This window comes from Mustela nivalis (genome assembly GCF_964662115.1).
Source record: "Mustela nivalis genome assembly, chromosome: 15".
NCBI lineage: Eukaryota > Metazoa > Chordata > Mammalia > Carnivora > Mustelidae > Mustela > Mustela nivalis.
Genome location: NC_139034.1, coordinates 29,013,128 through 29,025,024, shown reverse-complemented (window position 1 = coordinate 29,025,024; position 11,897 = coordinate 29,013,128). Strand labels below are relative to the sequence as shown.

The 11,897-nt window shown below is 44.4% G+C and overlaps 1 long non-coding RNA gene across 1 annotated transcript; it reads right to left on the bottom strand.

Annotated features, from left to right (window-relative positions):
* Window positions 1-888: 888 nt before the first annotated feature.
* On the bottom strand, window positions 889-7,526 carry LOC309849233. Its single transcript, XR_014303599.1, has 5 exons — window positions 7,152-7,526; window positions 6,708-6,829; window positions 2,685-2,834; window positions 1,514-1,692; window positions 889-1,050 (listed from the first exon to the last, which is right to left on the bottom strand). It is a non-coding gene; the product is annotated as an uncharacterized lncRNA (long non-coding RNA).
* Between the last annotated feature and the right edge of the window lie 4,371 nt (window positions 7,527-11,897).

Below are 11,897 nucleotides of genomic sequence, written 5' to 3'. Positions count from 1 at the left end.
GCACTTCTGTGCTGCCTGCATTTCTCCCACATGTGCCTTTTGGTGAGAACCTCTAAGTTCTACTCGCTTTTGTCTGCTCTTTCCAAAGACATGTATTTCTTACACTTTAATTATGAACGTCAGGTGTTCATCATGGGCCGCCCTGCACCCAGCTTCTCATACTTTATACTCCTTCCTGCTTCCCCAGCCTTCTCCTTTCTCCATTCTCACCTTTTGCTTTTCCTCCTCTCTCCTGGGGTTCCAGCTCTGCCTTTACTTTCTTTCTTCTTTTGCGTGGGTTTTGGTTGGCTATACCTCTGTAGGATCTGCTTTAGAGATTCACTGAATGTCCTCATTTGTAATTACACCCACTATTTGTTACTGTGGTGGTTGTTCCTTTAGGCCTTGGTTTCAAGAGATTTGTCCAAAGTGACTTCTGCATTGAGTGGCATATTTCTCAACTTCCCTTATTTTCTCCCCTCACATATTTTGAGAAGGAATTAAGGAAAACACATGTTCTTCCTCTTCCTCCAAGTTCTTTCGCCCCCATGGCTTATACAGCATATTTGTTAACAGCAGAATTTTCTTTTAAAGCAAAAGGAAACCATTGCTAAAGGAGACAAAATTAACTAAAAGGCACACTGAGTGGCTGGGTATGTCAGGGTCTGATTTAGATGTGAGAAGAGGAGCAGAAGTAGTTTTTGTATTTTAGCAAGTGAGGAGGCCTCCTGGACTAGTTTCAAGAATACCATCAGAGAAACTCTATTAAAAAAATAAAAAATAAAATCCAACAAAATTGAGTGGGGAAGATAAGCCAGTCTCTTGTTACTGTAAGTATCAGAGATCCTGGTTGTGTATTTTAAATGCACTTATTTACTTAATATCAAAAGGCATACATATCTTCCTGACCCCTGTTCTTAACCTCCATTCCTTCTCTGTGGAGTCCTGACATTTCCTCATAGCCCCTCCCACACGGACCTTGGATGGGGGCCATCAGGATTACTCCCAGGTAGTCTGGATCTCCAAGGCAACACCAGTTCGCCAGATTGCTCCTAGGCCGGCCATCAGTTTCTGTGCACGGAGAAAATGCTAGAATGAGTCATAGTCCTCCTTTCCTAACAAAAGGACATTGTATCGTGCTGTTTGATTTGGGCTCTTGCATGCCACTTGTGGTTGCAAACTTATGGTAGAGGAGGCACAGTTCCAGGGACACACCTCTCAAGTTACATTATAATGATTTGATTTGGTGTGCCCCAGTAGATTGTGAGATCTTTTAAGGCTGCGACACTTTTCTTTATCTTTGATCCCCAGCCCTAAGCACATTTGTGCCTAGCTCAGGATATGTATTAAACAAAGGTTGCTTGGTTAGAATGCTACAGCAGGCGAGAAAGGGCAAAAGCTGGGCTCTACCCTTGAGGGGAAGAGGTCCCTGTACGTGGTCGCAACACCTTCACAGGGCCAGCAGAGGGCGCACTTGCATCAGTAGACAGAGAGCGGTTCCTTACCCCCACTTGTTTACTGGAACGTTAGTTACCTTTTGGGTGAACCGAAGGCCTGAGACTGCAGACATTTAAATTTAAACCTGGCACACACGCATCAGGACACACACACACCAGCTGTACAGATGAAGCGTGTGTCACATTCAGTCCAAAGGCGCAGGAACAATCCAGAATTAAGGAATACTAAGCCATGACATCTCTCATAGAATCGAACCTAAAGAAAAATTACCTAGTGTTTAATAATTTTAAAGTTGGAATGCTGCTTACACTCACTTGACAAACTAGTTCCTGTAATCCGGCTACCACATTTCTCCGACAAGGAAACTGACGTTTATGAAATTTGTCCTCTAGACTCCTGAAGAGGAGATCCACAGAAAAATTTTCCTTCTTTCAGCATTTTTAGGCGTGTTTTGAAAACATGCGGAAAGATGGCCAGTTGGAAAAACTACATCTAGAATCCTTTTATCTCTCTTTCATACCTTCTCATATACTTTAAAATATGGGCATAATGTACATATAAAATATGTAAAATATAACATGTAAAAATATATAATATTTATATATAAATGACTGAAATTAAATTTAAAATCTAAGTACATATAAACACACACATAAAGAGGCAGCGATGCCTAGTGATTCAGCTTATGGCTGTGGCCTGGATTTGAATTCTGGCTCTGTCATTTATTAGCTGTGTGACCTAGCAAGTTACTTAACCTCTTTGTGACTTAATTTCCTCATCTATAAGTGTCGTTAATCACAATACATATTTTATTAGATTACTTTAAGGATTCAATGAGTTAATCTTTGTATAAACCTTCTAGGACAGTGCTTGGGACATAAAAAGTACTGTAATAATTTTCTGCTAATTAAAATACATAAAAATTTGGAAAGACACTATTAAAAAAATAAATAAGGACAACATTCCAAAGGTTCTTTTAAAAGCGTAGAAGTTGGCTTTTAATATATCTTTGCAGGGGGAGGAATCAATTGTGTGATAAATAAAAAAGTGTGAGAAAGAACGTGTAGTTAATTAACCTGACCAAAAGGCTTTACATTACAATTTCAGGAGCGACTCTGGTGTCCAAGGTCCAGAAAAGTTTTCTAATAGCTTTTTTTTTTCCCCTTTTGGAAAGCTTAAAAGAAAACACCCAAACTAAAATCCTCAAACCTTCCAAGAATCAAGTGCTTGGAGCATTTTAAATGTACCTGCCCCTCCTGTTGGCTTGTTTCTGATGAACCATGACTCTTTCTCCAAGGCCGGTTGTCAGTCCTCATCCTCCTCCTTCTCCTGATGTCCCCATTTGAAGGCAGCCTTTACTTGTGTCCTCTTTTTCTGCTGGGGCTGTAGGGAGTTACCTGGCAGGAAAAAGAAACAGGATAGTATGTTCGTGCTAAGTGGGAAGTCTGGGAGGTCTCAACTTCAGGGCAAGCCATGGCAAAGGGAATCCCTTGCTCTGCATGAGACAAACAGCTCACGTCCCTGCCAAAGACCTGGGCGGAGGGCAGTCTGGACCAGCTCGCAGGGGCTGTCACTGGACAAGTTAAGGCAACTCTAAAAAGGGCAGAAGGGGAGCACTTGCGTTGCTGTCACAGGCCCTCCTTGGGCCCAGCAGGAAAGCCACCCTCCAGGAAATGTCCCAGGAGAGGAGCCTGGAGCCTCCTCAGAGCCCAGGAGTGGAGCGGGGGTTCTTGTAGAAGGGAAAGGGGTCTATAAAAGAGACGCTGGCTGTAAGGGGACAGAATGGGTGTCAGAGGTCCTGGGCTCAGGATTCTTTGAAAAGTAAGGATGGGCCATCTGGCTGGCTCAGTCGGTAGAGCATGTGACTCTTGATCTTAGGGTGTGAATTCAAGCCCCATGTTGGGTGTAGAGATCAAGGGAAGGAAGAAGGAAAGAAAGAAAGAAAAGTGTGGACAATGAAGTAGGCCCGTTAACAGAACGCATACAAGAAATTCTCCCTAGTTAGCAGGAAGGGAGGGGTCTGAGCGCCTCTCTGGCTTCTCAAACTTGCAGATGAGTGGGAATCACCTGGGGACCTTGTAAAAACTCGGATTCTGATTCAGAGGTATGGAATACTGCCTCTAATTCTGCCTTTCTAACAAGTTCCCTGGTGAGCCTGCTAATCCCAGGACACTGCTTCCAGAAGCAAAGGTCTCTCCCCTTTGAATCTGGAGGTCATGGAGCATAGACCCAATCACTGGGCAAATTCTTGCAGCTCCAGTTTACATTCAAGGTTGTCTACAGGTTCCCAGGTAGTAAAAGCATTTAATGAGGAGTTCATTTATGGGGCAAGGAGGGAAAGGAGTCTTGGATTTAGGGTATCCTCACCAACCTCCCAGGTGCCTGGGGGCTAGGAAGAAGAATGGCCCAATCTACCCATAAGTGGGGAAATAATAATAAGGGAGATAATCAGTAATCAGAAGATCTGGTGAGGCAAAAGATGCTAATAACTGAAGGTCCCAAAGCAGCCCCTAAATTCCCCGCAGGCAGCTTTTCACATGCTACCTGGAGGCTGCCACTGAGAGGTTTTGAAACAAGATCCTGGGTTACCCCATAGAAGCACTTGCCAAACCAGGTGACCCATTGAGAGAAGCTGCTAATTGTAATAGCGGCAGAATGTTATCTGTACTAAGTTCAAAACAGTTTTCCAGGGGGAAATGAGGACAGGCCAAGGCAGCCAAAAAGGGCTGGGTGTTGCCTTTGCAGAAAGCTGAGTTACACAGGCAAACAGCGTTGCCAGGTGTCCTGTATTGAACCGGACAGTGTGGTATTTTGGCTTCTGGTATATTAAAACGCAGCAATACCTGTTTTTAAAAAATCATTATTATTTCAGATGTACTTTTCTTACATTGGGTTGATTTTGAATCAGCAGAGGTTTGTAATTTTAGCTTTTAGTTACTCCTTCTGCTAAGTGTTGAATGGACAAACACAACTTAAAGGGGCCGTAGGATTCTTTTGAAATGTGAGCAATCCTTTTATGTATCTGTGTGCGAGGAAACTGCTCCAACACTAATGTTAAGTATTCTGTTAAGTAAAGTCAAAATCTGTCCCTTGGAAGGGGAGAGTACACTCTGCAAATAAAGTGTTTTGTTTCCTCAGTCTCTGTGGGGTGGGTATTTCTGTAATCCTATTTACCCAGAACGCAGGGAAATGCAATCATCTTGGGCACCAACGGTTATTAGAGGGTTTACCATGGGCCCAACACTGTGTGAGACTCGATGTCCTCTACCCCTTTCTGCAACAATCCCATGAGGAAGAAGCTCTATTTGTCCCCATTTCACAGTTAGGGGAAACAGTGTCACTGAGTCCCAAAACCAAATTCCTCTTTTTTCTCCGATCCCTCATCCAATTTATAACAAGTTCTGTCTGTCTGTGATCACTCCGAAATAGATCCCAAACTCTGACATTTTTTCAACTTAGCTCAGGCCCTCCTTATCCATCTTGCTTGAACATTGCATTAGCCTTCAGCAGCCCCCAGTGCCTCTCTTATCCCCTAGGACTCTCTTCTCTACACCCAGCAGCCAGAGGAGTCTTTTTATTTTTATTTTTTAAAAAGTGTTTTTATTTGAGCGTCGTGGACGCAATGTTACATTAGATTTACGCATACAACATAGCTGATTCCGCTTCTTTATACTCTAGGCTGTGCTCACCAAAGCGGAACTACTATCTGTCCCCATGCGGAGCTATTTCAGTGTCACCAACTCTATTCCCTGTGTCCCACCTTTCATCCCTGTGACTAATTCATTCCATAACTGGAAGTCTACATCTTCCCAGAGTGGTCTGTTTTAAATTGTAAGTCACGCCATGTACTCTCCCGTGACTTCCCTTCACATTTAAAATAAAATTCACAGTCCTTTCCAGGCCTTACAAGGCCCTATGTGATCTGCATGATAATTCTTCATTCAGTCCACAAGCATTTGTGGAGGCCTACTATGTGCCAGGCACTGTTCTAGATGCCGGGCATCTTATTCCTGTATAGAACTTGCATTCCTGTGGGAGGAAACAATAGCACAAGAAATATGTCGGCTATCAGGTGGTAATGAGTTCTAGAAAGAAAAGGACAATGGGGACGTGCCTGGGTGGCTCATAGAGCTTGCTGACCTTTGATCTGGGGGGTTGTAAGTTTGAGCTCTACCATGTAGAGATTACTAAAAAAAATAATGAACTTAAAAAAGAAACAAAAGGAGAATAGTGAGTGCCGAGTGGCAGTGAGGGTCCACCAGGATGGCCAAGAAGATAGCCAGTGAAGTCTTTCTGAGAAAGTGACACTACAGCAGAAACCTGAAGGTAGGGGCACCTGGGTGGCTCAGTGGGTTGAAGCCTCTGCCTTCAGCTCAGGTCATGGTCTCAGGGTCCTGGATCAAGCCCTACATCAGGCTCTCTGCTCCGTGGGGAGCCTGCTTCCCCCTCTCTCTGCCTGCCTTTCTGCCTACTTGTAAAGTCTCTCTCTGTCAAATAAATAAATAAAATATTAAAAAAAAAAAAAAAAGAAAGAAAGAAACCTGAAGGTAAGGAAGGAGTGAGCCCAGGGGATTCTGGAGGAAGAGCATTCCAGATAGGTGGAGCAGCAAGTGCAAAGGCCCTGAGGAAGAGTGTGCTTGGCATGTTTGAGGAACAACAAAGAGGCACATGTGGCTAGAACAGAGACAGGAAGGTAGGGGAGTAAGCAGAGGTCAGAGAGATCCTGGGTGGGGGTTGGGGTAAGATCAGGCCATGTAGGAACTTGTATGTCCCTACCACACCCCTACTCCTGGGGCCTGGATTTTGAGTGGGTGGGCTTCTGGGGAAGAATGTGAGCAGGGCAGTGATGTGATCCTGGAGAAAGGCATAGTCTTGCTTGGAATCAGATGCAAGACCAATAATGGAGGCAAAGGTCAGAAGGGAGGCAATGCGGGAAGAGGGATCCAGTGTTGCCCATGGGTCTGGGAAACGGGGATAGAAGATCAAGCACTGGATGTGCCAAGGGCAGAGATCTAGCAAATGAGGCCCTTTCCGTGGGGTGGTGGCCGCAGCTTGCTGGAGAGGGTCCAGAGGGAACGGGGAGAAGGAGGTAAAGACTGTGAGCGAAAGCGTTCATGCTGTAGAGATTGTCAGAAGCCTGAGGTGGTGGGTCATCAAGAGATGAATTTGTGACAGTGGAGGAAAGTACTGCAGTTCCTTATGCTGGTGGTATCACAAAGGAGAAAGAAGGACACTTGCTGGAGAAGGCTGGAGGGATGGAGCGTGCATACCTGCCAGAAGGCCTTCAGCCCTGGCACCCACAGGACGGAGGGTGAGGATGGGATACAGGGGCAGCTGGGAGCTTGTGGATGTCCTTGACTGCTTTGCTGTTGTTCTCAGTGAGATAGGAAGTCTGTCAGTGAAGACGAAGATCGGGGAGGAAGTGTTACAGATTTGAGGAAAGAAAGAGGACATGTAGCTGGGAGCTGAGTTTATGCAAGGGAGTAGTTAATACACTGGACTTTGGATCTAAGCTGATTAAGGATGAGAGTGAGGATATGAGGGAGGAGGGGGCAATAAAAAGGTAGGGAAGGAGTGGACCACTGGAGGGTCCAATGGAGCTGGAGAAATTTTGGTGTTGGGGGACTACAGGGCTAGGAAGATGGGGGGGCTGGAAATTGGAATTCTTCATGTGCCACCATTCTTTCTCCTATACTCCATTTCAGCTCACCTACCTTACTGCTGTTCCTCGTTTCTGCCGCAGGGCCTTTGTAGTTGCCATTCTCTTCACCTCTCTTCATGGCTTGTTCTCTAAGTCTATTCAGCTCTCTGCTCTAATGTCACATCCTCAGGGAGGTTTTGTTCGATCGTCCAGATTGAAAAAAGTCTGTCCCTTGACTCTGTTTCATTTTTCTTCATGACATTTATTGCTTCCTAGAATTATGCTATATTCATTCATACGTTTATATTCTATGTCTCCCACTAGAATGTAAGCTCCATAAGGGTAGAAATATTGTCTTATACACCATTTTATCTCTAGCACATAATAATGGGCACTCAATAAACATTTGCTGAATGAATAGTGAATGAATAAACTGGCTCAAGTTCACTCAAGTAGTAAGTAATGGAGCCAAGATTCCCACCCAGAAGTCTGACTCTAGAGCTTTTGCTCTTAGGCACTCATAGGACTGAAGGTGAAGGTGACAGAGGGAGAGGCAGACGGCTGTACCTCCAAGGGAGATTTTAACCTCTGAGATTTTGGTTGCTTCCCCATGATGGAGTTTGAGGGGAGGAAGAGAAAAACAGTTATACTGGTATTGGAAAAGGCAGAAAGTAGAAGAATAAAAATAATTTCCTGGATAGAAAACGCTCTAGAAGGACACAAAACAAATCAGTAACATTGTACAGGTCTGAGATTGGGATATTCATCAAAGGTCACTTAAGCATTACGTGTGTGTGTGTTTGAGAGAGAGAGAGAGAGAGAGAAAGAGAGAGAGAGAGAGAAAGAGAATGCATTAAGGGAGCGTTTTTGAATTAAAAATGAAAATGCAAAAAAAAAATACCCACTTTTTTTTTTTTTTTTTTTTAAGGGAGAAAAAAGAACACTGCAGACTATCTGGTGATGAAAGGAAAGGCTAAAACTTAAGCCACCTTTTCTGGGAGAGCAATGGGTTTAGAAGATTAAGCCATGCAAAGATTTTAAACCATTCATTTTCTGGATGAACATCTTCAAGGTGTCATTGGGAATGACTCAGAGCACCGATGCTTGTGATGCAAAACTCACTCCTGGGTGTTATTTTCCATTTGCGAACTGGTTGGATCCACTTGAGTCAAACTGTGCTTTTGTAGACTTGGTTGCTTCTTTGGGAAGTATTCTTTCAAATTAGGTTACAGAAACAAGAGCTGAATTACACAGACAGCTGCAGAAACAGATTTTTCCTTTCAAATGTAAGATGAAAAAGGGAATATTGAGAGTACTCCTTTAGTGTTGAAACAGACCAACTTTCTTGGTAAAGTTGTTTCTTCACAGTCAGGAATTGGGGGGTGCGGTGTCCACAGGCCTTGAAGAGGCAGCCAGGCCCCCTTCAGGGCAGAAGTTGGGGTCATGCAGATGGGTGTTTGAATTCTGTTCCTCTCCTCATAGTCAGATGACTTTGGTCAAGGCATTTTAACCCTGTTACTTCCGTCATTTGTAAACTCCTTGTTCCTGAAACTCCCTCGTGGGGTTGCTGTGAGGGTTAATTGAGAGGGTATGTATCTTGTTGCAGAGTGATTTGCTTGATAAATGGAAGTTATTATGTAAATTGCTGGCAGACTACTGCTTGCTTTTGTGCACTCACGTTTTTGTTCTAGATCTGTTGTTCATAGACAGCATGACTATCTAATTTATCATCCAAACTGAGACCTTTTGAGAATGAAAGAGTACAGCAAACCAGAGTGGACTCTGGGCTTCCAGGAGTAGGTTAGGACTAACCCCAGGCCAACCTGGATGTGTGGTCACCTTCCCAAAGACTTAACTCCTGGTGATACAGGAGCCAGTAGGAGAGATCTGGCTGTCGTCATCCCTTCTGCTGGAGGGATGACAAGTAAAAGGAGGAGAGCTTGGGGCAAGGTGGGCCTTGCCCATATTGGTAAGCTAGTTAGGAACCAATGACCCAGTGTTTGGTTAAGAGCAGAAGAAGGCAGTGTGCCTGGGGGGGTCTCAGTCAGTCGTGTGTCTGATTTCAGCTCAGGGTCCTGGGATCCAGCCCCACATCAGGCTTCCTGATGGGAGCCTTTCTCCTTCCTCTTCTTCTGCCTACTCTTCCCTCCGCTTGTGCTCTTTCTTTCTGTCAAATAAACACATAAAGTAAAAAGAAAGAAAGAAAGAAAGAAATAGAGAAAAAAAAATAGAGGAAGCCCTCTTTCCCCGCTCCCTTGCCATCTATGATTTGGCAGAAGCCTTCCCTCTGTTGGGTCCAGATTGGTCTGGAGTTTAAAATAGCCAGCATGTGCCAAGGCAGCATCAAACCTATAGGGTTAGGGTGAAGACCCCAGCATGGTTATAAGTATGCCTTTTCTTGGGAGTCAGACCACATGCATTTATGCTACTGTGTTTATTTCTCTGCTACTTGCCAGTGCAGTGGTACCCAAATTTGCAGGAATTTAAGGATAAACTGGCATTACTTTAAAACACCTATTTTCAGATTGCCACTGTAGACCTCTGAATCCAAATCTCTTAACATTCTGTCTGTTTAAACTAGCATCCTGGGGACACCTGAGTGGCTCAGCTGGTTAAGCATTTGCTTTTGGCTCAGATCATGATCCCAGGGTCCTGGGGTGGAGGCCAATGTCAGGCTCCCTGCTTGGTGGGGAGACCGCTGCTTCCTCTCCCTCTGCCCCTTCCCCTGCTTGTGCTTTCTCTCAAATAAATAAATAAGTAAATAAATAAATAAAATCTTAAAAATAATAATAAGCTAGCATCCTGGCCACGCAAAGTTAGAAGACATTGCCCTTGTCCTGACAAAAGTTGTTTAAACTTTCTAGCTTCGATTTGGTCGTGCCATGGGATGTTAAGAAATGCTTTTTGTATGTAACTTTGTATCAACTGTACTTCAACGTAAAAAAAATTCCTTTTGTTATCTCATGCTCCGGTCTCAGGTATGAAAGGAAGAAAGCATCCAAGGAGCCTTTGCTGGAGCAAAGATAATGAGGCCACGACTCCCAGAAGAAAGATGAATGCCTGGGACAGGGTTTAGGGTTCGGTGGTCTCTGCTTCTGGCTCTATAGTCACCTGGGGGCTCTTTTTTGGTGTCAACCTTGGAGGAACTGAGTTTTATTTTTATTAGAAAAGCAGTGATTCCATATCCTTATACTTTATCTCTCTATCGCTCTTTGTCTTCTTTCCCCATCATGATGCCAGAAAGAGTTGTTTATTCTTTCTGTCTTCACTGCCTTCATTCTTATTGACTCTTGACTGATCTGGTCAACCTGGGCAGGTTAATGAAGGACTCTGGGTCTCAGTTTCCTCACCCTGACTTGTGGATGAGGTCATGCCAGAAACATCGTCCCTGGCAGATAGCAAAATGTGCTCTTGATTCCTTCACTTCCTTTACCTACTTCTGCCCCCCAGAAAGAGATGAACTTTCTCCTCCTAAAATTGTTAGTTACCCCATTGGAAGATTCAGCGGTACACTTCTTTGTCGATATTCAAGACTATACTCAGTTCTTGAAATTCTTATTCTTTTCTCATATTTATGCCACTTTTCCCAGTGTTTGTCCTGGTTCTTTTTCCTTTGCATACACCTTACATGTAGGTGTACTGATGAAGATATATAGTTGGTTAAGCCTCTGCCTTCGGCTCAGGTCATGATCCCAGGGTGCTGGGATCGAGCCCCGCATTGGGCTCTCTGCTCAGCAGGGAGCCTGCTTCCCTTCCTCTCTCTCTGCCTGCCTCTCTGCCTACTTGTGATCTCTGTCTGTCAAATAAATAAATAAAATCCTTTAAAAAAAAATAAAGTATCATCATGAAGACTGTGGAAAGATGCAGGAATGATTACTTTAACATCCTAAATAGAAAGAGTGCCATAGAGAATGCTACATGTTAAAAATAGGTAAGGAGCTTTTGGTCTTAAGAAGGTATTATGACAGCATTATGTGATCTGAAGACATCCTACCCAAGCCACAGCCACAGCGAAGATCCCCCAAGGGCAGCAGACGTGCAGAGAACACCAACTGATGAGAATTAAGGTGCCATTTGCTGGGCCTGAATGCCCCTGTGGGTGTCAGGCCTGAAGACTGGCTTTATCTTCCAGGCATAAATAGACTCTTACCTCTGCAGGAGCACGTCAGAGAGAGATGCCTCTGCCTGAGAGGGCAGGGTTTCAACAATGAACAAAGGAGCTGCAAAGAAGAGAGATTGTCTCTTGGGTGTGCTGGGGCAGGCTCATATAAGCTTGAGAGAGCAGATTCTGATCATCTCTTTCTAATTCTGCGTTTAGCAGACTTCAGGTTGAAATTAGTCCTTGCAGGAATATTTACATGGTGGAAATTGGTGAACACTACAAAGTGTGGCCTCCCACTCCCTACCTTTGCTCAAAGCTGAATGTTAACTATCAGCACACCACCAGGGGAGGGCAGGTAACATGGCCAGAGAACATGCAACACTCCCTTCCTCTGAGTTGGCTCTGGATTAAAAATGGGGAGAACAGGGGCACCTGGGTGGCTCAGTGGGTTAAGCCTCTGCCTTGGGCTCAAGTCATGGTCTCAGGGTCCTGGGATCTAGTTCCGCATCGGGCTCTCTGCTCAGCGGGGAGCCTGCTTCCCTCTTTCTGCCTGCCTCTCTGCCTACTTGCGATCTCTCTTTCTCTGTCAAATAAAATCTTTAAAAAAAAAAAGGGGAGAGCATTAGATCGACATCTAAATTTGCATCTGCAACAAAAGAGATGACAATGACAACCCACTGAGCACGGCTGGGTATTCTGCATCACTGTATTGAGCAC